The sequence below is a fragment of the Mycteria americana genome, chromosome 3 (genome assembly GCF_035582795.1).
Source record: "Mycteria americana isolate JAX WOST 10 ecotype Jacksonville Zoo and Gardens chromosome 3, USCA_MyAme_1.0, whole genome shotgun sequence".
In the NCBI taxonomy this organism is placed as follows: Eukaryota; Metazoa; Chordata; class Aves; order Ciconiiformes; family Ciconiidae; genus Mycteria; species Mycteria americana.
The window spans coordinates 80,094,115-80,121,091 of NC_134367.1; the positions used below are offsets into that span (position 1 = coordinate 80,094,115).

Here is a 26,977-nt window from a genome sequence, read left to right on the forward strand (position 1 = left end):
ATCTTTGCCCACGCCCAGCCGAAAGCTGAGAGGAAGAAGGCAATGACTCTTGTGAGATATGTCAGAGAAAGCTGTTGGAGAAGCAGCAGAGCAAAACCACAGAAGAACAAGCAAGAACAGAATGTGTATTCTGTTTACTGACACATCCAAAATCCAAAAATCCAAAATATTTTGCAACTTGATCCAAAATCCAAAAACTTTTGGATCCCAAAACCAAGCCCAAGACCGACTGAAGATTTATGCCGGTTGGTTCAATTGCATTCTTGTAAACGCTATAAACCATGGTCCTTGCTGTGCAGCCTGCAAGGCCTGGGTCCCCTCTCCATAATATGGGAGGCAGCTGATCCCTTGGCAGGGAAGGTACCTGCCAGTAGGCCAGTGGAAGCTGTCAGCCGTGAGAGGAGGTGTAGGAGCTGACCTACCTTACAGGCGGGGACAAGTCCTCAGACAATTGAAATGGTCATTAGTTTCTGTGTTTCATGTACAGCTAATACCAACCAAAGGGTTGTGCAATCTTTTAAATAAAGATGGCTTTCCTATTATGGGGCAACTTATGCATGCCCTGTCTTCAGAGGTCAATGATGAACTGAGGGAGAAGAGATAAGAGAGGATTTTGACTATTCAGAAATGTAAGGGATTAAGTTGGACTTTGAATTTCAGTTTCCTAGGCTTATTTTTGAAACTTGGCTCTCATGTGGGAAAAAAAAAATGTTTAATGTACGCTAGGAACTGATTTTATTTTCACAGAGCTGCACTTGGTCCCTCCTGAGATGAAATGGGTATTTGTCCTAGCATGGGAGAATCTCAGAAGCTGCCTGTTCTGGGCATGGCAAGCCCGAAGGGCCCCTGGGCGGCTGTCAGGACCCTGGTTGACACCAGTCTCTGAGTTTTGAGAGCTCTCTGGCCTCAGCTTCCCATTTTGCAGCTGGGGAACTCAAGCAGTGCTGCTCTTGGGACAACAAACATACAGAGCCTGGTTCCCGTAAGCCGATTCCTGGTTCACCCTCAGACGATGAGCTCCCAGAAAAGCAGATTACACAGTGTCCGGTTTAGGGAGGACTGTATGTGCTGTATAGCTCTTAAGATCCTTGGATGTTGTGTTTCAATGAAGTATACATTTTAGGGACTTAACAGGGAATGAGAAAGAAAGGGATAATCCGTCTCTATTGAAAAGACAAAAGGGGAAATGTGGGAAGTATTCCAGGCCTCTGCCACAAAAATACCTTAATGTATTAGTCATCTGAGTGATTGCAACATGTTGTGACAGTTCTGATGCCAAACCTGTGACTGAAATACCGAGGAAAGCCAGGTGTCAATAGTATTTCTAGCAATGAGTGACACCCCAGATATATTCTTTGAAAAAGCCCGTTTTGTGTTAGATGATAGCTTGGGGTCCAAATGTTTACAAACCCAAACTCTGAGCCCACCCGCACTCTGGGGAGCATTTGTGGATCTGAGAGCGGCTGCATTTCTAGAGTGGTACAGAAAGCCTCAGCCTCCTGTTGTGAAAGTAAACGTGTGGGTGCTTCCACTCAGAGCAACTTCACAGAAATAAGAAGTTTCCTTAGTGCTGTGGGCAGATGTGACCCAGCTGTGGAGTTGGGACTGTGTTACATGAAGTAGTTCATGCCTTCAAAAAACTGGTCTGCTCTGAGGGAAGGGAGAAATAATTTTCCCATTAAATCTGTTCCTGCCTAGTGTATTTCAGATATTTAGCACTCAGATTTCTTCTCGTCTTGTGGTATGGACTGACACTGAAAAAAAATAGAGCTGTGCGGCAACTGGATATCACTCTTCACTTAAACTTCTCAAAGTATATTGCAAAGGTGAGAAAATGCTCCTTTCCCCTGTTCTCACAAATATAAGGGGTATAAAGCCAGGACAGAGGTGCTGCAGGTGGCTGAAGAGTGTGATAGAAGAGGTGGGAATAGGGTCCCCATGTTCTGCGTTTCCAGGGGTGTCCCAAGCTCAGAAGGGCAGGCGAGGGCTGACAAATGAGCTGGAGACAGAGCTGTAATCGTGGGCTCTCAGCTTGCGCCCCTGCTAAGTGTCAGAGTCCTCTTCTGTGCCAAAGGAGGGAACTTTGGAAAGGGCACCAAAACACATTACATTATGAGGAGAAGTGATTGTAAATATCTCTGTAGTGGAGGACATAATTCTTGCTTAGAACCGTCTGAAGTATCAGAGGGTTTATTTCTCACTACATTGGATTTTTACTTCTTTTTAGCATTTCAGGTTGTCAATAAAGCACTTAAGTATATACAAATATGCTAACTGTGGGGAACTGTAGGTGTTAAACCAAAAAGGACCATGAAATATCCTGGCTTTGACTTCCTGCCCGTTAGAGGCCACTAAGCTTCATCCAGTTACTTGGATACTGATTTCAGCAACTTCTGCTTGGCTAATGCAAGCTTCATCCCAATTTGAGGATGTCAAAGACGCAGGAGTCATCATTTGCTTTGGTAGTTTATTCCATGAGTTTGTATCTCTTACTGGAGGGGCTAGGGATGAGCCTTGTAAGAGGAAGAACTGAAAATAAGGTTTATTTATACCTTTGAAACTGTGTAGCTTTATGTTTGGCCATTCAGTCTGGAGGTTTGCTAGCTTCTTGTTTATCCCAGGGAAATAATTCTATATACTTTGTCAAGTCACTTCTTGATGTTTGTCCTTTATCTTGACTTCCTTGTTCTAAGCAAGCTGAGCGTCTTCATTCTCCCACTGTAACACATTTTCTCTGACTGATGGAAAAACTTTCTGACTCCTTTCTGCTTCTCTTTCAATTTTAAAATATCTTTTTAAAAACTTAGATAACAGATTTGTCTGCAGTGTTCCGGCAGTGGTCTTGCCAGTCTCACGTACTCTGATAAAACGTTCATCTGCTCACTCCTCCTGTGTTCAGATGCTCGCCTCTTCTTGTACAGGGACGAGAACCATGGTAATGAAAGTGAAAATTCCTTTTTTTGAGTTCCAAGTATAACTAATTGTTTGGAATTATGTGGTGTGGATTTCTCAAAGTAGAAAATGAAAATATACTAAATAGGTAAAGGAAACAAGATAAGAGCCTGAAAATAGCCAACTGTTCTAGAATAGCTCTGAGAATAGCTCATTTCCCATATCTCTAAACCTATTCTTAGGCTAGTCATTTATGGGATGAACCCTTAGTGTACTTCTCTCGACAACGTCGCAGTTAAGGAGGTCTAAGTGAAGTTTGGATAAAATACAGTCTGCCTCAGCTGCAGCTCTGTGCTTTCGGTGTCTGCATCTCTGTTGGGATTTATACTCATGTGCATGTCACTGCACAGCTGCTGGTAGTTCCAGTTATCCAGTCTTTCATCTCCTCACTGATCTGTGAAGAACCTGGGTGGAGCTTTTATTTTCACTTGGAGGAGATGTTGAGCCATGAATGTGTCTGCATTGTTAATTTTACGATGACTTCACATAAAACTAAACACTATTATTTTATCACACTGACAGTGATCCACCTGTATTACTCTTCTATGTGTGAATAACAAAGGACTCCGGTCTAGGATCGGAAACAACAGCTACAAGCAGATGTTTGAAGACATATTTTCAAAAAGTTGGATTTCCTCAGTCTGAAAATGAGACTGGCCAAACTGATATTGATCAGCCAAATTTCCAGTAGAAATTTTGGAGAACCGTTGAGACTCTGGCAACTTCTTTGAGGTGCTCATAGAGAAGTAGAGCTCTTTTGAATATCTGGCCAAAAAATGCAAGAGCCAATGAAGCAGAGGATTTCATAACTTAATTAAAAGTAGGGTAAAACGAAGCTGATTTATAAAAAAACATCAAAACAAGGCAAAATTCTAGAGTCTGAAATTGAGTGCATACCCAATTATAAATTTTTACATTTATAACAGGCCAATGGATTTTTTGTAATAGGCCAGTGGACCATCCCTGCTCCCACTGCAGTCAATGCAAAAGACTTCAGGGAAAAGCAGGACTGGAATCCCTTTAATTATCCCTTTATATAGATATATAGATATAAATCTTTTTTTAAATGTTTGTCGAGGCTGGGCAAAACACAGTTGCAATAAAAGTCAAATTGATCACAGAGTTCTAGCCATTTTTTATTGTCCCCCAATTTTACTGATTATTTGTGGACTCCCTAGCTCTTATTTCTCTAGAGCAGGAGAATGAGGGCTATGAGCCAAACAGGCTATTATTTATTACAATCTGTAGTGGGAGTGATGGCAGCTGTTGATGGTAGTTTTTCATTAACTGTTAAGTAAAGCCAATAAATGTTGTAATGCACTGCGCAATGGCAGATGGTGAGCTACAGAAAGAATTTCTACCTCAACCAGTGCTCCATGTTCATCTCCACTTTGAAATACCATCTAAATAGAAAAGAGTTTTAAAGAGGACCACCTGTTCAACCCTTATTCCCACATAACTTTTATGTGTTTGGAAATGTAGTCCAATACAAACTGCTAGGATAAAACAGACTGCTTGCCACCAAAAGGAGGAGAAAATATCCCTTTCCACTGACAATTAGGCTCCTACCTACAGTGCAGTTCCTAGTCTGTCTTCTGCTCTTTTTCTTTGCAGAATTGAGTGGATGCCTAGGCCCGGAATAAAGCACCAGCCATACTGAAGCTCAAACTTTTACAGCTTTCTTTTCCGGAATCGGTAGTGTAGGTTAGGATAGAAATGCTCTTTCCGCACTGGTCTTTATGTCCCACTTGGCATTTCTCTTCAAGAGAAACTTGCTCATGTTCCTCTTGAGTTATCTTTATGCTCAGGTGGCCTCAAGCAGAGAAGCCTAAGCCTGAATGTTTGAAATGGAATAATCTGAAGGAGAAAAACAATATTGGGTTTTTGAACTTCAGTGATATTAGCCTCTAGGAAAACTACTCTTTTTCTACCAGCATCTGTTTCTACAAGGTCTATGATTACTGGCAGAAAGTTCTTGCTGGTACCAGCAACTGCACTACTTTGGATACTGTCATGATGACTATAGTACAGGAACTAGAGATACGTCGTAAGTGGTCTCCCAGGCATTTTTTAGTGTCTTGCATATCTAATGATGGTAATGCACTTCTAGCATTGTCATTTTTATATTGAAGAGAAAAGAATATAAATAATGGATTGGACCAGGGTACTAAACCTTTAAGTAGTTCCCGAGTCTGCTAGTGGTCCCTGCTGTATTCTGAGTCAGGAGCTAGTGAAAACAGCAGTGCACATATAGGCCCTCCCTGCCAGTAAATAGGTTATTTGATGCCTGAAGCATCAGTGCAGTTTCTGTATGTTATTGCTGTTATATAGTGCGAATGACGCAGCACCATATTTCCAAGTGAATGCACAAACTTCATGAGTCATAGCTATGCTCTGAAGGGAGGGACAGAAACTCATTTTTGGTTTCTCTGTACTGCAATGCCTGGAAAGTTAAAGCAAAACAATCAAAAATATAAAGTCATAGTCTGGTAAATCGATATGCTGATGCCCATATGAAAAAGCAACCTAGTGCTGAAAAGTAAGTTAGATTACTGTAGTTTAATCCATGTGCTCCAAGAAAGTTGCTACTCCAAGAGTGGCTGGTACAGCAGGTATGTTTCCCATGTCCCAGCTGCTTCATTGCTATCATTTGGTGAGATCATACCATTTATAGAAAAATCACTATAAACAGCAATCCAACCAAAAGGCGTTGCATAGACTCTCTGCAATACAGCAACCATCTCTCAGCAGAATCACTAGTGCAAAAGGTGCAGCTAGATGTAGGATGCTGTAACTGGCATTCTGCCTTGAGGACTAAACCAAAAATGTTCTGCTCTCCCTCAGTCTCTTGCTGCAGCAGAAATGGAGAGCAGCTGCTTGTAATGAAGGTAGTGTACAAGCTGGAAATATATGTGCCACTACATTGTATGCTGCTTCTCCTTCATCCAGCCACTGGGAAGGGATATTTGTGAGCTTTGCTCACTCGTAGCTCTTTGCAAACACTAATTTCCACCCTTAAACCATTAAACATGAATTGTGGCACTTTGTGTATCTAAGAAATGGGTTTTTTCCATGGCTGTTAGGAAAAAAATCAGTAGCAAAATGTTCAATGATGACATTTTTAAGACTAAATAATGAAAACAAATCAGCATTTTTCTCATTAGGTGAACCTGTGGAAGCCCTTGTGGATACAGCCTGGACCTGCACAATCTACAGAGGACACACTGATCCAGTTGTGACTCTTGTAGGTACAGATCTTAAATGTCTGAGAAAAACATGCAGAGCCAAAACCTTATTTTTGCACAACACTGTCGTCTGTTACAAAATGAAGGGACATCAATGTCATGGAAACTATTTTTGCTCCCAGTTGATGAAATCCTCTTTATCACCAGCATTCTTGATATACTTCTTTTCACAAAAAGAACATAAACTGTACTTATTTATTGTTTTCTATCAGGAAAGTCAATGAGAAAACAGAAGAGAGTTTTCCATGGGGGAGACTGCAATGAATATTTTTCCTCCCAAGTGGCTGCAGCAACACTGAGACCAGAATGGTGCCTGCCTTTGCATGTAATTACAAACAAAATGTCTGCAATCCCAAATCAAAAGGGACCTCACAGAGATGCTCAAAACATTTCTTCGGGAGCTACCTATGCTGCATGGGCACATGGTTACGAGCATCCGCATTCAAACACCAGATCTGTAACTGCAGCCCAGGACGCTCTGGAGGTGGCTCTGATCCATAGCACTTGGACCTAGACTGGAGATCATCCCCAGGCTGCAGGAGGTCCCTGTCTTTGATTCAGGTCTAGACTTCTTGCTCTTTTTAAATTTAAGAAACACTGACAGTTCTATTAATTTCCAATAGAATAACATGATAGTCTCCTATCTAAAAAAACTTATGAATGACATTGGTGGAATGGATCTTAAGGAATGATTACCCTCCTCTGAGGTGGCATTGCTTCCTTCTCCTGTGGAGCTCGTGGTCTCCTCCCCACTGGGAACTTCTCAGTTAAATCTGGAAATGCGCACCAGACACCCCCGGTGGGTTTAGGAGCTCTCCCCAGCCTCTGCCAAGTGTCCAGCCCCGTGCCAGAGGAGCAGCACACATCTGACTAGGTGTGGGAAGCTGGCAGATGCTACGGTCTCTGCCAGAGCAGCCATCCGCTCGCAGCCTACCAGCACGGAAAGAGGTATCCTGGTCTGAGCCCATGGCAGAGCTCTCGGCCTTATAAAGCGCCTCAGCGCAATTCCTCTTCGGTGGCTTTTGATTTGGTTTGGAGTGACGGGGGGAAGGGAAAGGGGCTGTCTTGCTTTTTGTTTCCTCAGCTGGGGACTTCCAGCGTGTCATTTTCTTCTGTGCATCTTAAGTCTCCAATCAGGGGCAATTATGATAGCACATTATGTAAATATTAAAGACAATTGCAGAGCTTTAATTAAAGCCAACTTTGTTTCTTTTCCCCCTCCCTCCCTCACTCCTCTCGATTTAGTCGGGAACACAATAAACTTAATCAGCTGCCCCAAATTATGCATGCATTAGCCCGTGAGATTCAGCAAGGCCAGGCTTCTCAAGGACAAAGAAATATACTGAGCTCCAGCATCTCACTTTGTTTTCTCCAGCCATCTTTTGTGGTGTGTCATGGGAAAAATTCTAATGAGTCTCTCTGTGCTGCTGGAGAAATTCCTGTCAGGCACAAGCCAGTTGCTCTCTCTCCTCTTTATTTTCCAGATACGCATTTTCTGTTACCCTGTCCTCTTGTGAAGAAGGAAAGTTACATCAGGATAGACTGGACTGGCACTGGCTGATCGTAATCTGTAACAGTTTTGCTTTTCTGGAGTTGATTTTCCTCCCTTCTCACACAAATTTAAGCTTTTTGGCACTGCGGCACACTGACGAACACATGTTAGTTTGCAGCTATAAAATAGCTTCTCTATGTCTACTTTCATTGTGCATGGATTTGATTGTGCTTGTCACATAGTACTTTTTAAAAATCTGCTATAAGGCTGAGGATGTGATACGAAGTCTTCTGCTTCTAGGGAGATTTCTGGCACAGTGGAGATGCAGAAGAATTTGCTAACCCTCCCTCTCTGTAAATCTTCCAGCTAGCAAAACTGCTCAAATTAACAAAGCTTCAGGAGGGAGATACACACTGTCCTTCTGACTTATCTTTAGGAGGGGAGATTGCAAGCTGACCCGTCTTTTTTCTAATTTTTTTTTTGCCTTATCTCTCTGCTGTGGGTTTAAAGACAAAATAATTTTCATCTGCAGGTCTGGGTTCTTTCTGCTGCGACCCACGCGGCTCTGCTTCGTGCTCCCCGACCGTTTCAAACGCGAGCGTACTTCAGATTAGCCTGGTTCTGCGGCTCTAGACAAATGAATTGTTTCCTGACGCCGGGTTCTGAATCGGCTGCGTGCCCGCACGCATGCACACGCGGGGAGGAGGAGGAATAAGGAGGGGATGAGGAGAGGGGGCATCTGGGGCACGCGTCCGTGCTGTCCCACTGGGGCAGTGGCTCAGCTGCTGGAGCCACCTGGAAGCCGGAGCTGGTGCTTTAGAATCCGTGCGTACGCCCCTGAGCCCGGCTGTCATTTTGAGCATGTGCTGCGTGGTGGTGGCAGGAAGCTGCTTTGACCAAATGGTTGTGGGTGTTCTTGTTTGCTCATTGACAGAATAATAACTTGCTGTTCTTTGTATTAGAGGAAAAAAATCCTGAAAATGCAGCCTTCTGGAAATATTTGTGCTTATTTATGTCAGTGAGGCAGTCTCGATTTAAGAAGACAAAACAAAAATAGCAATTCTCCTGGTCTCTGGCTGGCTTGCTCACCAGCGTGCCACGTGTAGTTTAGCAACAGACGGGCTCAGTGTGTGCCCGGTGTGGGAAAGCACCAAGAGGAAATGAGGGCATAATCCGAAGCATGACATCATCCCATCTACTGAACCAACACCCATGCCTAATTTCTCCAGATCAAAGGCAGGTATTTACATATCTAAATTGAAGCCCTTTGCCATGATAGGAACGAAATCTATACCATTTAACACCTTTCCTGAGACATTATCCACTATTTTTTAGACAATAAATACCGTGGGTTTGGTTTGAGCTTTGTGTGCTGCTATGAGGAAGCCGTTCCTCTAGCACAGCCCTCTGCCTGCGGACAAGGGAGGTGGGAATGCACCTCCTCTGAGGTGCAGGGAACCGTCCAAGAGCAGGACCCTTGCAAGGGACCATGTCAAGCAGGGAGTCCGGCTCCAGAGCAGCTCAAGGGAGAAGGGAAAAAAAATCTTTGTTTGCCATCTGTGCAAATCAGCTTGTGCCTGCCAAGGTGAATTCAGAGGGGGTCCCCAGGCAAAACTGAGAATTTGTTATCCTACTTCTATTGTATCCCACTCAGGTTTTGTTTTCACTGCCAGGAGAGTGTTAATTTTAGTGTAGATTAGCCCACTTTAGTTTTCCAAGGCCAGTTAGGTGTCAGGTGTGTCCCACTAGCTTGGGACACAATGCTTACTTTATTTACCTACCTAAGAAAAAAATCTACAGGTGCCTAGGCCCTACAGGGATTTTAAGTGATGTAGATGTGGCTTACTAATTACTTCCTGCTAACACTACTCTTTTTTCTAGTGAAGACACAATCTTAGTTTTTTTACTGCCTCAACCATGCAAGAATATACTACGAATATACTAATTATTGACAGCCAATGGATCTATTCTTTTGGCTGCGGTGCAGTGAATTTTAGCTGTGCCTTAAGTCCCAGTTTTCTGAGTCCATAAACTCTCTTTTCATTTGGATATGTGTTCCCCTTCCTTTGCTGTAATATACCGAGGCATATTACACTTCTCAGCAGAAAATGCTGGCAAATGAGAACAAGCAGGGAAGTGAATTTTCAGTCAGAAGAAGAGAGCTGAACTATTAAAATTAGTGAGACTAAGATGATTTTAAACATATGGTGAGTAGGAAATTTTGTATTAATTTCCCTGATAAGTGACCTTCTTCCTCTTAAGCCTAGAACAAATAAGAATACCACAGCTACTAAGTCTTTTCACAATCTCATCTCCAGGTTTTAAGGATATGCCATCCAGCATTTACATTTAATCTTCTGTTTCAGAGGAAATGTGCCCTTTGGTCTGGCTGTCTCTCTTCTTTTTATGGAGCAAATTCAGAATTCAGTTGTAAAGAAGAGAAAGAAAGTCTTGCTCAATAATAAAGTTGCAAACGTTCTGCCTTTTAGATCTTGGCAATGCCTGCTTACCTGTTCTGTAATGTATTAAACTGTTATTTGTTTGGGGGTTTAATGCTCAGATCTCACTAGCAGGACTAATGCGATGAAAACCCAAAGGATTTTATAAGCCAAAGCCTCCACTGAAGGAAATGAAATGCATTTCCTCAATCTCTGGACAAAAGTTACCACAATAGCTTTAGTGCAGTTTTGTTAAAGAGGCTTATTGAAATAATGCAATGGAGAATTGTCCAGTGTACTGCTGCACAGCTAGAGGGTGAAAGTCCTCCGCATGCTACTAAATAGCCAGTCTGTTGAGCAGGTCTTCAATATCCCAGGTGAAGCTAATAGGAAGCAGCTCCCTCATAGGGAGAATGCAATAGCACTGCGGGTGTAAAGGGAGACCAGTGGTGTGAGCACACAGGGCTATAGAGAAGGAAAAAAATGTTCTCTTATGTGCATATGAAAGGAAGAAAGAGAGCAAGCTGGTGTGTGACAGCTGAATCCCCCAAACCAGTTTAGAGGAAGGACAAAGACAGTTTAGAAAAAAGCAAGGTAAATGTCAGGTCTGCCACATACGGTGTTATGCGGAGGGTCACTGAAGAGCGAACAATGATGCACCAGGTACAATACAATAAGGTGTATATACCGTTAATATTAGCTTTGATATATGGCTTATGAAATGAGGTAACAATCATAAAACACTATAACTTGCAGAAAAGCCCTCCTGGGTGGAAGGAATAGGGTAGCAGAAGGAGTGTAAGAGATGCGTAACAACATTATTACAGTGATCACAAGGCGTAGGCTAGCTGGTGAGGGAAGGAAGAGACGAAAGAGAAAGGAAAAGTGTTTGAGGCATTCAAGTAGCTCTTGTTAGGTCCTAACATCAAGCCATTTTGAAACTAGGGCAAGATGCCCATTTCTTCATCAAAGCACTTCCCCTTGCTGCAACACACTGGTGAGAAAACTGTGTAAAGTTAGTGTCACTGTCAGGGAGACGAGGAATTGCCTTGCTTTTGCATTTTCATAAAAAGGAAGGCAGGAGACATATCACTAGGAGCTTATCTGGTATAAGTCCTAGAGTACTATTTCTGTTGGGGAAAAAAAATCAGAAAAAAAGGACAAAGGAAGGAGAATAAAAGAATTCTGCTTCAGAAAGGAAAGAAGTGTGGGTTGGAGGTTACATCAGATGCTGGACTCTGACTTCAAGACAGTAGAAGAGATGGGCTAGCTAGGAGGCAAGACAATTTGAACAAAAGGCACATTTTCATTGCACCCATAGTTGGCTTTTGCCAAAACTTCATCAAAATCCAGCTGTCTCTGCAGATCATACTGGTTTTGGAGAATCAGCAAATGTTAACAGCTCCGTTTTCCCCATCTCCCACACCCCTGGTTGTAGTTAGGTTTTAAACCAAAATCTGTTCCGAAATTATCTGATGCCACATGTCAACTCTTCCCCTATTGGGACTGCTAATACAACTCCATCATCTTCAGTCTCAGTTGATAGAATTGCAAATAGTATCATGCCACCAGCCATGGTGAAGCACAGCCTGAAAAGCCTCCCTTTTCAGTGAGCATGAACTTGGACCTCTGCCTTTAAGTTAAAGACTTTCTGGTCCTTTTGGACTGTTCATGCATATGGACCAAGAAAATCCTCAGTGACCTGATGCAGAGTTTCAACTTCCTACTACTTTTGGGCTTCTCTCTGTCTGAGATATAAATGCAAATCATAACGGTCTCTCAGATGCATTTGGAGCAGATGTAACACTTGCAGGTTTTGAATTAGTTTTCTTAAGGTCCTGTTGCAGTTATACATTGTGGGAAGAAAGTTTTAGCTTGTGGCCTAAGCTTCCTCCTTAGGCTGCAAACTCCCCTTGTCTTCTTTCTGCATTCCTTCATTTGTCAGTGATGTAAGACCTAGGGCTAAAATAAGAGACCTTTGCACCACATACGCTACCTGGCTCTGACCTGCTTCTATACGATTTCTGTGGGTGGGATACAAAGGTACAAACATGTGGGCTGTGGTCCACTTGCAGTTGGGCCTAGGAGAAGAACCTAAAGACTCATGGCTTTCAGACTCAAAAGAGGATGACAGCAGGTGGAGATCAAGATTTCAAGGGGGAAGTAACCCATTTGAGCACTCAAATATGTTTCTATTTTCTATTTTGCAAATATGAACGATCTTTGTAAAGGTAAAGGTCTGAAATATACTTGTACGAAACAAAGCATTGAGCACTGAGATTAGCCGCCTTTACGCTGTGATACCACTCCTATTGGGGAACTACAGCCTCAGGTCTGCAGGCTGCAAAGGGCGTCTTTCCATATCAGAGAGTTTCATTGTTGGCTAAGCTTTTTAGGTTTCTGGCTCACACGTACGGTACATGTATTCTGGGTAACTTAGCTGAACAGTTGGCTCATCAATATTTACATCGGAGACCTTTATAAATAACCCATCAGATTTCCACACACACGTTTGCTAAACTTACAGTTATGACATCCACCACAAGCCCCAAGAGCTTGCCTTTGGAAACGACTGATGGAGGCAAGTTTCCACGCTGCTTGGAAGAAAAAAAACCCAACAACCTTTATTGGCATTTACATCTGTAAAATCTGCCTTCAGAATTACTCCGTTGTGTCACGGCTGTGCTGCATTGTTTTCAATTGTCATTTGGCTGTTTGGGATAAGTAAAAATGAACTAGTCAATGAAAAGGCTCCCTGGGTTTTAATGTTGTCAGTAAAAATGAGAAAATTATCTCCCATTATCACAGAGTATCCCAAACCAATACACGAGTTGCTTATCATCATAGAGAATAAATAACATCGAATTTATTTCATGATTTTACATAAGTTGATAAGTAGCTCTTCTTTTGCAAATGATTTGTGGGTGATTGTGATCTGTTGATATCACTCTCTTTTTTTCTTAATGGGAATTGTTAATCCAAGGCTGCAATGCTTCCTTTGGAAGAAGGGATGCAAAGCGCAGCACGGGTGTAAATCTGGAGTGGATGATTTGAAGGCAGTGGCATAGTGCTACCCATAACTGAGCCTTGCTTCTTGGAGTTTTTTCAGGGATGCTGAGGTGAAACTTGCGTGTGTGGCGTAACATCTTTGCTGTCTCTCTGTCCTGGGCTTGAAACCCATGTGCTAATTCTTGATGACTGCAGAAGCACCTGCTGTGTGCAAAAGCTGATCAACCTTGCCTGCCCTTCCTGTTGACTTCTATTTACAGCCTGCTGAGGACCTCAAACACTTACTGTTTGGAAATGGGGTGGAGGGAGGGGAAAGAAGGGAAGAGCTCCCTAAGAGTGACCCTAACCCAGGGGGACCCGTCTCGCTAGACTCTCTCTGCTGATGGAGAGAAGGGGGTCTTTTTTCTGAACACTCCTCTGAAAACCTAACTCCAGGCACTGAGGAGCATGCCCTGCGGGAGGCTGTTGGAAGCACAGTGTGCCTGGTGGAGTCACAGCACTTGTCTCAACTCACTGAACTTTCACATTGACTCTGTTGCGGGTTGGATTTTGTAAGCATCACAGCAAGAGGGGGTTTGAAAGAGGGATTAAAACTCCGTAGGCGTTCGTAGGGAACTCCTCACAGGCAACGACCTGAAGAGGAAAGAGAAATGCTGTCTCAGGATATCTGCTTCCTCCCGTTGCGCCCCGTGGCTCACAGAACGGAGGCACATCACGTATGTGCCATGTGAAGCCAAGGCAGCCTTGCGCCCTGCCATGGGAAAGGGGCCTGCAGTCTGGGAGACAGACGAACTGAGCCTCCTGACAGGCAGGATCCTCAGGAAGGGGTGAACTTCACCGCAATTTGTCTCAATGAGATCTTTGATGAAGTGAGAGTAATGATAACTTTGACATTTTAAGGAACTCTTCTTGCCCCTGGCAGAATTTCCGCTGACAGCAGAGCCACTTCTCAGAGCAGATATTGTGAACGACAAACACGGTTAGCTTGTTCGGTGCCGTGTGTCTCACTGAGGACTTATCCCTTCGGAGGAAAGGATCATACACAGCTGGTGTGCGCCACGGCAAATAATACTCGGTATCACAGGCAAAAAACGAACTTTCAGCTGAGGTAGCTTTGATCACTGCTGATTGCTATGATGTTAAACGTTGCTTGCCCTAGATCGGGAGCAGCCAACCTTCCAGAGCCTGACAGGCAAGAAAATAAAATGTGTAAAGTCAGAGAATCACAGGCTTTATTTAGCCTCCATTTAGCCTTTGGCAGGTATTTTTAGCATAAAAACTAATATAGATAATACTATGCAGCATCAAATATATCTGACTTATTCTTTCACCAATTTAATAAATGACCAAACATGCATTTTAGTACATTATATTTGCTTTTCTTGGTAGCATAGCTATGGCTTTTTATTAAAAAGAGTTATAACAATAATTACGAAATTTTGCACAGAAGTAGGCCAGTTCCGGCCTCTATGGCTGTATCTCTACCAGCAAATAAACCAGACCAGGGCTCCTTCTCCAGCCCTGACAGCAAGTGGCACAGCTTTCAGTCATACAGGTAAGGTCTCTTCCTCCCAAAACGAAGTAACCTCACCAGTACTGCCTATTGTGAAAAATCCCCAGCAGCAAAACATTGCCTGGGACAGTTGGCACAAGCCAAAACTGTGCCAATAAGCACACCGACAGTTAAATAGTGCAGGTGCTTAGATGCCAGTGATTGGATCCGTGCCCTGGCCCATTTCAGTTTCCACTGCAGTTGTAGCCGCTGTGACGTATAGCGCTGTTTACGTCCTGCGGTGATTTTCCAGAGAGGTGGCTCCTGCTCTGCTGTGCACACACAGAGATCTGCAAAAGGCAGCACCTTTTTGTGGCGGGCCCATGATAAATAAAAGAGCCCACAGGAAAGTTATACTCCCTCGGCTAGCCATGGAAAAATAGAGCCATCTCCTCTCTTGCCTTTGCCAACTGGTCCCCAGCCCCTGCAGAGGGCCAGGCACCATCCCTCAGCTGGTTGGCAGGTCTCCGCACAGCATGGTAACTGTCAGTCCCTACTTGTCCTCCTCTGCCGCACAGAGCCCATTTGCATCTCTTGAGAGACACAGCAGCTCCCTGGCACTTCGGTTGCTCCTTCCCCCCGCAAAGCTTGCCCGGCTGCCGAGCGGTGGGTGCTACGTGCCAGCGGCGCACGGAGGGATGGGGTGCTGCTGCGCTGCACAGCCCAGTCACCCCACCGGCTGGCCCCAGCATGGACTGGTGGGCTGGACAGGCAGACAGAGAAAAGGACGCCTGATATTCCGAAGAACTGCAGGCAGCTTGGGAGATATGTTTTAGCCAGGCACTGTTTTAGCCTGGTTCGCATCTACTGTTTGAATGCCGTATAATGCGGAGCGTGGAAAGCCAAAAAGCAGCAAGCTGTCTGCCTGTGGAGGACTTTCTCTTGCTGTGTTTATTTAACCCGACCGTTGCCTCCATTCAAACTACTTTTTTCATGTTTTATAGAAAGTGCCTAGTGAGGTCTAAGGAGCAGCTCAGGGATTTTCTAAGGGATTGATTAGGCACAATTCACGTCAGGCTTCAGCAAGCTTAGCTGTTCACTCCGGTCGTGCCCATTGCAGGGGGCAAGACCCCTTGGCAGGCATGTCTGGATAGCATTGCAGCGGATGCTGTCTGAGTGCCTCCCGTTGCAAACGCATCCAAGAGGCTGAAGGATGAGTTTAGCAACTTCTGAAAAACAAACTGATTTTCTAGAAGCCGCAGTCCAACGCCGTGGCTTAGAGCCACTGACAAGGATGTGATTTAGAGGGCTGTTTGAGCAGGTACAGAGTAGCTTCTCTGCCAGTTTGAATCTGTATCTCTCTAATGGGTTGGGGAGAAAAGGCACTTCTGCTTTCGATCAAGTTAATGAACTCTCATACTGTGCTGGCTGGAGCAGACAAGGGGATACAGATATAGACTCGACCTGTCTTTTCTGTGTGCTGTACACATACTGCAGCACATTGTATGAGCAACGTGCAACTCTGAGACCAATATACAGGATTTGTCATTTCATTTCTTTTCAAAGGACTATTAATAGTAATTTAAACGTCAGTTTAACATAAACAGAGTGTGGGTCCCAGCTCTCCCTTTATAGCACAGCGTATGCACCTCTTCAGTCAGCTCAATTACTGCAACGGTAGCATTGAAGCTTGAAAGAAAGCCTCCACCAGCATTTTGAAGGTGGAAAATCCTGTAGAACCTTGATTTTTGCTGAGCTATTTGGAGTTCACAGAAGACTTAAATTCAGTGGAAAAACAAAAACCTTTCTGTTGTCCACTGAGACTTGATTGTTTGATAGCAAAAGCAAGCCTGGCAAAGAACCAGGGAAGTGAGAAATTCCAGTTAAAGAGCTTAGGCCTGACTGTGGCTTTTTTTTTCCTTTTCCAAGAAACAAAAGACCATGTCCTTGTCAGATGACATCAATGCATCTTGCTCAGGGCTGATTAGAAGGTTGTTGTGGGAAACCCTGGCTAAATTACAGAATAAAGTTTTGCATGTGCTCCTGCTAGACTTCTCCTAACTTGCTGACACCTCTTCCTTCTGTATTGAACCACTGACACATGGGGTGCCTTCAAGCTGAAGGAACGAAAGCCTGGTGCGCGGAGAAATGGCAAAAAAGGGAAGGAAGCAAAAGTTCTTTCAATGAGATGTTGGATTTCAGGTTCCCAGCACTTTCATAGGCTGTTGATTGCCAAGAATGGTCAGGGGTTTGCATCACTTCTCCTTTTTATACTAACTGAAGACGTAATGTTGCAAGATCTTAAGCTTCACTGAAGAATGATCTCTTCTTTCTTGGACCTTCAAGTCATGCTCAGCACTGTTCAACTATGTATAAAATCAGATGCTTTTTTTCAGGTAAAGGAGTCTAGAAATGATGGTGGTCTGTTTTTTAAGACATTTGTTTTTGTTGTACTTGAATCTTAATCAGGGAGTTGTATTTAAGCTATTAAACCTTCAGCTTTCCCCTTCCTTCGAAAACAATAGTGGTTATGGGGAAAAGAGCATCCTCTCCACTACTTTTTAAGAGCTTTATTTTAATGATAAACTCTTGAAATGGCAGTGGTAGGAAACAAGGAAATATGGTCTAATATCAAGACAATGCTGTTATCTCGCAAAGTCTGCAAACCTACATTTCTCTGTCCACAAACTGTATTTACTCCAGAAAGGAGGAAATATGTAAGGGAAGAAAAAAATCTACATGAGAGTGTGTATGTGCGTGTGTGTGTATGTAAAACTGCACATTAGACAAACTTAGAAAATTCCTCTGGATAAAATTGTCAAAAGAATTTTTCTTCCTTTTTTCAATACAGGAAAGCATACAGCAACTTCTTGCAACTTTCACTTAGACGTTGACACTTTCACCTCTCTAGACTGAATTGGAGATGAGCTTTGTGAGTGGGTCTTCGTGTAGGTAACAATAACACCGGTCGGTTTAGGCACTGCAAGTACAGATGTGGGAATCACAAGTTAAAATGCGTGCCTCTGACTCCTGAAAGACCTGAAAGAGGATGTCTGTCCTGTCTGCACTTTAGGCTAAGGAAGACAATGTCTATTAGTGGGGCTGATCTTTCCTTTCTTGAGCAGCCACAAAGGGGACAAAATCACAAATTTCGCCTATGTCCTACTCCACTTTGCTGAATGAAGCTGTGCATACACAGCACTCATTATATGTACACAACCCTGCATTATTGATCAAAACAAGGTATGTCCATTTAACACTGTAGCTAACAACTGGAGAAATATTGTCTTTGGTGATGCTAAATATGTCCTGGCACCTGAGAAGGGCTAGAAGCTGTAGAAGGAAGACCAATCATGATACCACTAGACAGGATGAGCCATTGGTGGGAGGGAATGGCCAAAGCTAGAGAAGGGATTGGTTCAGTGGTCACCCAGAAAAGTAGAAGGATAAATAATTTTGACTGGAATAAAATGTTGGTTGCAATTTTGGGGATATTTTGGTATACTTTCACAGTATACTTCACAGTATTTTTATTTCTAAATTCATGTCAGCATGACCAGAGATACTATTAGGTGTTGAGGCTTGTGGAGGCATCAAAGGTAAAGGGAGATAATAATAGAAAAAAATTCTCTCTAGCCACTTTGATAGAGAAAAGCAAAAGGACAGAAGAGTAATGGTAAATATAGAAGAGGGCAGAAGAAGAGAAACCACATGCAGCAGGGAAGGGAACAGAATGGACTTTCAAAAAGATGTGACCTATGCTTAAAGAATAGGATGAGGGGACTAGAGCAGGAGACAGCAAGAGGATGCATTATTGTTCTGGTCTGAGCCTTGTTTACAATAGTATCACCTAAAGTTCAGTGAATTTGTGTTAGAGATCTTGGCAAAGGCCGTGTGTTACGTGTTTCCACTTAATATGTGGGCTTTGAAGAGGTAATTAAAAATGGTTTCCCTGTCTCATGGAGCTCAGCTGCTCATCCCCATTCTGCACATCAATTCCCTGTGGATGTGAAGCACAACTGTTTGCCTGGCCACCTGGAGAGAAAATCCACCTAAAGACTAACCCAGGGAGAAAAACTTTCAGCCAGATCCATTTCCCGCTCTCTCAGTGGCTGAGCTGGCTTGTGATAGTTTAGAGCACTCATCATTTCTGGGTATTAGGAAATTTTACTTCACTGAAAGGGTTGTCAAGCATTGGACCAGGCTGCCCAGGGAAGTGGTTGAGTCGCCGTCCCTGGAAGTATTTAAAAGACGTTTGGATGAGGTGCTTAGGGACATGGTGTAGTGGTGGTCTTGGTAGTGTTAGGTTTACGGTTGGACTCGATGATCTTAAAGGTCTTTTCCAAGCTATACGATTCTGTGATTCTGTGATTATACACCATGATTATACACCACACACCCAGCAAGGCAGGGAAACCTGGTGGTGAGGATGCGTCTGCTGCTGGAGTGGTGCGTGCAGCAGAAGTGGTGGGCAGACAGCTGGACGTGGCATTGTCTCAAACTTTTGTGCCAAGATTTGCCACAGGATGTTTTAAGGAGCCATGATATATAGTGTACAGTATAAGACGCAACCACAGAAACATCAAGAAAATGTGAAAAATAGGAGTGACAAGTGGAAAAATGTAAGCAGGGACTCATATTTACGTGATTTTTTGAGTGACTTCTTTATCCTTTGAGATTTACTCTAAAAGCTGTGTTTTTCTTCTCTGCACTGGGGATAGTGTTGCTTTTATTCGGTATTATAAATGATATATTTTGAGTCTCTGGTTCAAGCAGAATACAGTCCTCTTTCCCTAGAAGTGTGGTTTTCTCCTTGCTAGATGGATTGCTACTTTGGTTCCATTCACCTAATGTTATATATACTTCACGGGGTTTTGTTCTCCTTTAAAATTTGTGGGACTGAGATTGGTTTGTTATTCACATATAGTATAAGCTGCCAGGAGCCGTAATACAGGAGTATGATTACACAGAATAATTCATAATTTTTTTCTTCTAGGCAAACAGATGCAGTTAGAAAGTACGTTTGTTTGCAAGGATGGCTGTCTTTGTGCAGTCCACAGCAAGCCTGAACTGTTAGGGAGTTTTAGGGCGTAGAGGGTTCGGGCAGCTGCTCTGGTCATTTTCAGACTCCAGATATACAGCAGAAAAGTCCCTTTTCTTCCTGCCGAATATATTAAGAATAATATGTTGTTAGAGGGGAGAGCTAGAAATAGGAAAATATTACTTAGAGGAATGAACAAAGGAAGGGCATGCTGGCTTTAAACGCTGGCTTTGTGGTCTCCTTTTCTTTCTCACTCTGAAACCAAGGATAAAAATATCTGTATTCTCAGAAGGGATTGGAGGCATCAAATATTTTATAAAGCTTATTCAAAATGAGTCTAGGCAAAAAAACCTACAAATGCAAACCAAGAACCGGAAAAAGAAATTTAACTTCTTGGACAGAAAAATGGCCAGATTCAGTGTGACCGAAAGTAGATATTAAAACTTGTTAAATGATGATGGTCATTTTAGGGGGAGTGGCGGAAGAGAGAGACTTCTAGAATGAAGTCTAAATACTTATTTACCTTGTTCTCAAAATGTTTCTACTTTCCATTTTGCAATGGTGCTTTGTTCTGAAGTTTACCTTATCGTAATTTTTCTAAGAGGTAAAATGAATGACTTCATTTTTTTGTCTAACCAGTCATTGAAAAAGCAGTTATATTCACAGCTCTGTTTGAAATGATGAAATGCAAATGTGTCCTTCCCTGTAGAGGCTGTGTGCTCAGGATCCTTCCACCCTTCCTCAGAGCTCTTTTTACATCAGTGGAAAAACGTCCTGTTTGGGCACAGGGAAAACCCCTCCAGTGGTGAGAATTAACATTATGAGCACTGGGGGAATGCTGGAACTTGCTGGTTACGTTTGGGACAAGGGCACTGTCTACAGAAATTAAGTATGGATTTCCCATGTCAGTGTTGTGGGTGCATTTATGCACAATCTAACTTGCAACTTCTCTAGTGGCTTGATAATTATTTTTGGCTACTCAGTGACCTCATCTCCTCATTGCTGCCAAATAAAACCCAAAAAGTGTCTGAACTTTTGCTTGTAAAAAACAGGGATGATGAGTTTTCCATCCAGGCTCTGTAGATGCTCATTCCCTCCTGAACTGCCACTTCAGAATTTCATAGTTATTGCTGAAAAGGAAATTCGTGGAGCACTTTTTAAATGTTCTTGTTGGGTATACTTCACTTTTCTTTTTAATGGTGTCTCCACATATTTCTTTTAGCTAGGCTCAGACTTGTGTGAGGCACTTGAGAATGAAGTATCCCTGTGCATTTGGATGGACTCTGATGTAGGTCCTCTCGGGTTTTTCAGAGGTTACAGCAATCCAGAATATTCTTCTCCCCCCCCCCCCCCCCAAAAAAAAAGGTGCTGATGCCATGCCTCCTTTATAGTATTTGGGACTGGGGAAGAAGATGCAGTCATTTAGTGTGTGCACATCACCCTGCGTTCCCCCAGCTAGTGAATCCTGCAAAGCACTAAGAACACTTGGAAATGCTCCTCGGGGGAGAAAGAGAGATGAGAGGGAGGAGGGGAGGGAGGGAAAGAGTGAGCAGGAGGAAGACTGGGCTCCTTGGACAGGGTGAAAGACACTCTGCTGCCAAACAGTCCTTAACCCTGCCATGGATTGCCTTGCCCTCAGGGTGCAACACCCACACCTGGACTGTGGCTGTTCTTGGTTTCCCTCTTTGGAGGTGTTTGCACAGGAAGAAAGAGCCCCTTAAGAAAAGCTGTCTGAAGGGCACTAGGAAAGGAGGGCTAGCTGATGGACTACTAAAAAGGAAGCCCCAGTCATGACATGAGATGGCAAATGGCAATGGAGTCTTCATATCAGGAAGGCCTACGGGTCACCTGTATTATGCCGCTTATCCCAGTCACTGGTGCTTGTTCATATAATTGACTTCTGCAGATCCAAGAAGATGACAGAAAGAAAACTGCATATCGTGAAGCCTCAGCTAGGGATAAGGATTAAATGAAGGTTCAGTGAACTACTTAGCAATGAATGCTATGGCACTTCATCGGGAGCAAAGTATGGGTGGAACAGGCAAGGGCTGGGCACATTATCATTTCTGGCATTAGGTTAATTGCATTGCTGATACTCTGCAAAATGCTGACAGAGCAGGAGCGGCTTCTTGCTGGACTCTGCCCTTGTTGATGCCAGAGGGGAAAGTCTGGTTCCCACCTCTTTAAAAGCCTTGCTGAGTGAAGGAGATCACTGGCAAATGATGGGGAAAATATGCAGGAGAGACTTCTAAGTGCATATGGGGGGAGATCCTTCATCAAATGAATGGTAGAGATAGTGCCGGGAGTTAAGCAGGATATTCAACAGCGTGGGTGAAAGAGGAGGAAGGAAATCATTGCTATGCAGGGAAGCGTCCTTCAGATACACACACACTACTGTGGGGCTCAGCTGTAACGCCATCTTCACCATGTTGCACCAGAATTATGGCGATTCCTATTTTGCCGGGTTTACCCTTGTGTGCAGTGTGGGATGGCTACCTACAGTGGCTGCCAAGCATAAGCTAAGGGAGATGCATGCCAAAGCTATGAATTAGGTAGGGTATTTCTAAGGCTGCTAATAAGGATGTGGTACCTTATTCCTTCATCAAGACAACTCAGTCTGCTCTCTGAAAATCAGCCATCAGGGATTTGCAGGGTAGTCAAGCCTCTATAGAGCAACACATGAGCTGAAGAGAGTTTTTTACCCCATCTTGTCAATCACCCAGAGAATCAGAAGGCAGCTTTGCTTTCCCTGCTGCTCAGCCATGGATTGGCATCGTTTTATTTCAGCTAACACTGCCTGAGTTTGTTACCATGCCAAGTAACTGAAATAGGAACACCTCTGGGCAGTGGAGAGAATAACAGAAGTCCCTATAGTGGAAAGTGTGATGATCAGTTAAATTATACGGTTATAGAAGCTGGGATTTGAACCCTTTAGTTCCCAAGACCCATTGGTCTCCATGAGTTGGACCAAAGAAGAAATCCCACTATTTTCAATCGTAGCCTGACCCAGACCCCCTCTGCAGCCAGTTTGCAGATGGTAATGAGACTTCACTGCAACAAGCTATGACAGGAAAAATTATTGTGGGCAATCCATCTGCCAGGACTGAAGAGCATCTGTGAAGACCGTGGTGAAAAAAGCATGCATTACTTGCAGATTTCAGATGGAGCAAGAAGTACCACTCAGCTGTTTGTGACCACATGCATGAAACACAAGGCAGAGCTAAACGCTCCAAAGAGGGGTCAGTCCATGGGAGTCTGAACCACCCACACCGAGGCAAAGGGGAAAGCGAGTGACTCGAGCTCCTGGGAAATTTGGAGGGATTTGGGCTTGGACCAAAACCAAGTGCCGAGCTGCCTTGAACTTTGGACTGTTTGGATTCCAACCTGGATCTGAGCTAAGCAGCTCAAGCTCTTTTCTGACAAAGAGATCTATTTTGCATGCCATATAAAATCGTGTTCACCTGATTTAGTGTCTGAGAAAACAGTTCTCCTTCAAAGTATGTTTTTATGGAGTTAGCTTTATGGGCTGAGGTATATGGAAATCGTGTTATAAAATGTACATGTAGAAATGCCCCACAGGGTATTAAAGTTTTGTTCTACAGGTACTTTAATGATGTCAAGGATTAGATCTGTCTCCAGCTCTGCCAAACACAGAAGCGAAACCTGTTTACAGTCAGGAGAGGAGTAAAGTGTTTTGGCACAAGGGTCTTACAGAGATCACCTGAGACCAGATATAAAGTGGCAGGTGATAGCCCCACGAGTGAAAATAGTATATTGTCCCTCTCTCCTTAAAAAGCAGGATTAATTACTGCTTTAAAACACACACACACACACACACACACACACACAGAAACAATGTGTCCTTTGCAAGCAAGAAAAGAATCAATTTGAGCTGTCAGATGACAAGGTGATCCTTCTGCATTCCTTTTCAGTTTTAAATCATAGGTTGTGTTTAAAGCAAATTCCCATGTTCTCCTCTATCTGAAAGTAACTCTTTGAAAGGTAGAAATTAAGGCTGGCGCTATTTATCCAGCTAATTGTATACTAATTTGGTAGAGTACAACAGGCTTATAGTTTTGGAAGGAGAAGAGAAAGTCTAGAAAAGGGGTGAGATCCACCCTGGGTAATGTCTTGATGAAATATACAGCCAGGCATTGAATAACATTTCTTTTTTTCTCTCTTTTTTTATTTGAACATGTGAGGAAATTAAGTCATGGAAGAACTGTAGATGCCATAACATCTTGCATGTAAGCAATTGAACCTGAACAAGATGAAAACATCATTGTGTCCATATAGTAGGTCCAGAATATCCTTTATTCAGCACCTTGAAGTGCCATTTATAACAGTACAAAATGAATATAAAGTACTACTGAGGTAGTCACCTGGGTATTTTTCACCAGCCTCAAAAGGAGTCCCTGTAGAAGATGGCAAGCACTGCAGAATAAGGCCTGGGGATATTAAGCAGCTTGTCGCACAGCAGTCACTAATACACTGGGAACAGAATTTGCAATGATGAAACACCATGTTTTAGCTACTAAAAGTGTTTCTTTAACATCTTCCCATGTTGAGGAAGGTGGGGAGAACAGAGAGGGAGAGGGCTGGTTTCCAGCGCAGGGGGCTGCATGCGTAAGTGCCTGTGGAGTCTGGTGAGGCTGCAGGGGATCCGGCTTTCTAGCTACACTGAGATCAGAGGCAATAAAACTAGGTTTATTAATTTGGCAGGGGCCAGAAAGGTCATGACAGACTCCAATGTTCACATGGTCTCTGGAGGAATTTGAGATGGTTCACATGCAGGGATCTTGCTTAGGCTCTGTGTAAAGGAGCACTTTAACTCAGAAAGCTGAATTTTACTGCCCAAATTTTGATTAATTTGTGGGTTTAATCTGCTTTTATTGTTCACACCCTTCCTCTTGAAAACCATTGCCCATGTATACATGTTGAAACAGAGCACTTATTTGATTGTGATGATTTTCCTCTCCAACAACCATTTATTGACTTACCTTGAATTACAGAATTGGAAAACAGCTGACTGTGAGGCTACAGGAGTAAATACTGCATTGCACAATAAAGTGAAAAGTAATTGGAACAAAAAATCCCACCCTGAGCCTTTGCTGAATGGTGCTTGGGAACAAGAGTTTGTTTCTGTACAGTGCAGCTGGTGTTTGACATGTCGTGTTGGAAGGTCAGCATGCACTTTCACTTAATGTACAGGTGCTACATTTTCCTTTTCTTGACCTTGCCTGGGTTTCAAATCTGTTTAATCCCTCCCTCAAGAGAGTAGTATAACACCAATAATCACTTAATTTATGCCCACCCACAAGTGACCACAGGGGAAGTACACAAGAAAAACCTTCTATTGCTTTCATTGGGGAATAGGAGAAGAGATTATGTTAGACAAGAAAAGAGAGGGAGAGAATGAGAGATATGCATATGTTTTTTCCAACTGGGGTTGATGTATCCTCCAGGCAATTATTTCAATAGCCAAAGGTATTTGGGTATGTGTGGCTGACAGGAGAAAACAGAGGCTTCGCAAACTTCACTGTACAGAAGAATAAAGGTTTGTCTCACATTTCTGAAACCTGGTATTTGGCATTTCAAATGCATCTTGCATGCAGTTTGCACCAAATGCAGTCAGAAATAGCAAAGTTTCACCTGACAAATCCCTTGTAGCAAAAGTCAGAGCCCCAAACTTTCGGCCATTTCCTTTGCTTCTCTTCACTCCGTCCTGAAAAGCATCCAAAGGGCATTTTCTGAAAACATGTTTTTTCCTCTGGAACCCTTTTTCAGAATGAAATCTTCCAGGTAGCTCTAAAAGTGAAGACAGCGTTTACCAGTATACTGCATTACTCATCTAATGGATTGCTATGTAAGTAAGTGGAAAGATATTCTAAAATACTGGTCATTTGCTGTTTTACAGCCAAAGTGCATTAGATACTACATGCTGTATTTCCTAGCTGTTGGTTTCTTCCCCCCCCCGCCCCTTTTTTTTTTTTTCTTAATAATAGCTGCTGTAAAGAAGTGAGTTATTTGCAAATTTTTTTTTTTTTTTCTGTCCGAGTCTTGCTCTGGCATCACCAATTTGGAAAGCAACTGCAGCCTAAAAAGCAATCATTTGCAATGACACTGGGACATACAGAGAATTTAAAAATGTGCCTTTAGTGGAGATTACTACATCAAAAAAAAAACCAGAAAAAACCAAAATGCTGAAGCAAAGAGCCACTTACCTTTTAAAGTTTCACAACAAATGTGTCCTTGACAAACGCGTGGAGGGGAACTACAAAAGAAAAAGTTACCTTAGCACAGGAAGAACGAAGCTGCTAGAAACAAGAGGTGCAGCCACTGCACTGCAGGCGCTTGCAAGGGAAAGGGGGGAATGGTGTTTAGGACCAGCTGTTTCCATTGGCAAGTTGTCCTTGTGGTCTCCCATGGAGTTAGGACCTTAAAAGAGTGGAAAGACACCTGGGAAGAAGTGCTAGCCCAATACCCATGCCTGGGGCAAAAGCCTGATCACCGCTCCCTGCCAGAGCAGCCTTTTGGAGCTGCACTAGTGGGAAATGGGGTTGCCAGAGAGCCACTACGAGGTTTCATGTCTGAATATGATGTTTCATAAAGATATGCCTTGCCTGCAGATAATTTCCTAAAGAGAGATCATGTTTGGGAAGATCTATTTCGTGCAATGTCACGTTGAGTGATCGCCCCACAGGTGGTGGGGGGGGACATGGAATGGGGAGGAGCAGAAAGGAAGAAGGACAAACTGTCCCGCTCCCCTCGCTTAGAGGAAAGCTGAGAGGAGACGTCTTGGGTAATCCTCCTCCATGGGGTCAGGAGCGGGACTGTCCTCCACACCTTTTTTACCAGGGAAACTAGCTAGATTATCCTTCTCCACCTCCATACATTTTGTTTTATTTTGGGACTTACCAGGGAGCAGATGAAAGTCACGGACCAGAAGAAGGGGACCAGAGATTTCTCAGTCCAACCCCTTTGCTTTCCTTCTCTCAAGTGTTGCGTATTCCTATTTTATTTTAGAATAAGGTTCATAGAGTTGGCTCAAGACGGCAATCAGCTAGCATAGCACAGCATGAAAACTATCCCAAAGGGCCTCCGAGGGCCAATGCTGCATCCAGGAAAGTGCCAAAAAGCCTTGGAACAATGGCCACGAGCAGCTGCAGTGGATTTCTGCCGCCTCAACACTTCTCTGTAGCTGAAGAGAAGCTGAAAAAGGAGTAACTATTACTGTGACCTTGCTTATGGCTCAAATGTCATGGAATCCTAGTTTTTATTTAAGAGGGCCCAGTTTCCCTGAGATTT

General features: G+C 43.3%; 1 long non-coding RNA gene across 1 annotated transcript; it reads left to right on the forward strand.

Annotated features, from left to right (window-relative positions):
* Positions 1 to 1,748: 1,748 nt before the first annotated feature.
* LOC142407754 (uncharacterized) lies at positions 1,749 to 8,393 on the forward strand. The gene is made up of 4 exons (XR_012775033.1): positions 1,749 to 1,826; positions 6,117 to 6,196; positions 7,682 to 7,855; positions 8,222 to 8,393. It is a non-coding gene; the product is annotated as an uncharacterized LOC142407754 (long non-coding RNA).
* The last annotated feature ends 18,584 nt before the right edge of the window (positions 8,394 to 26,977 follow it).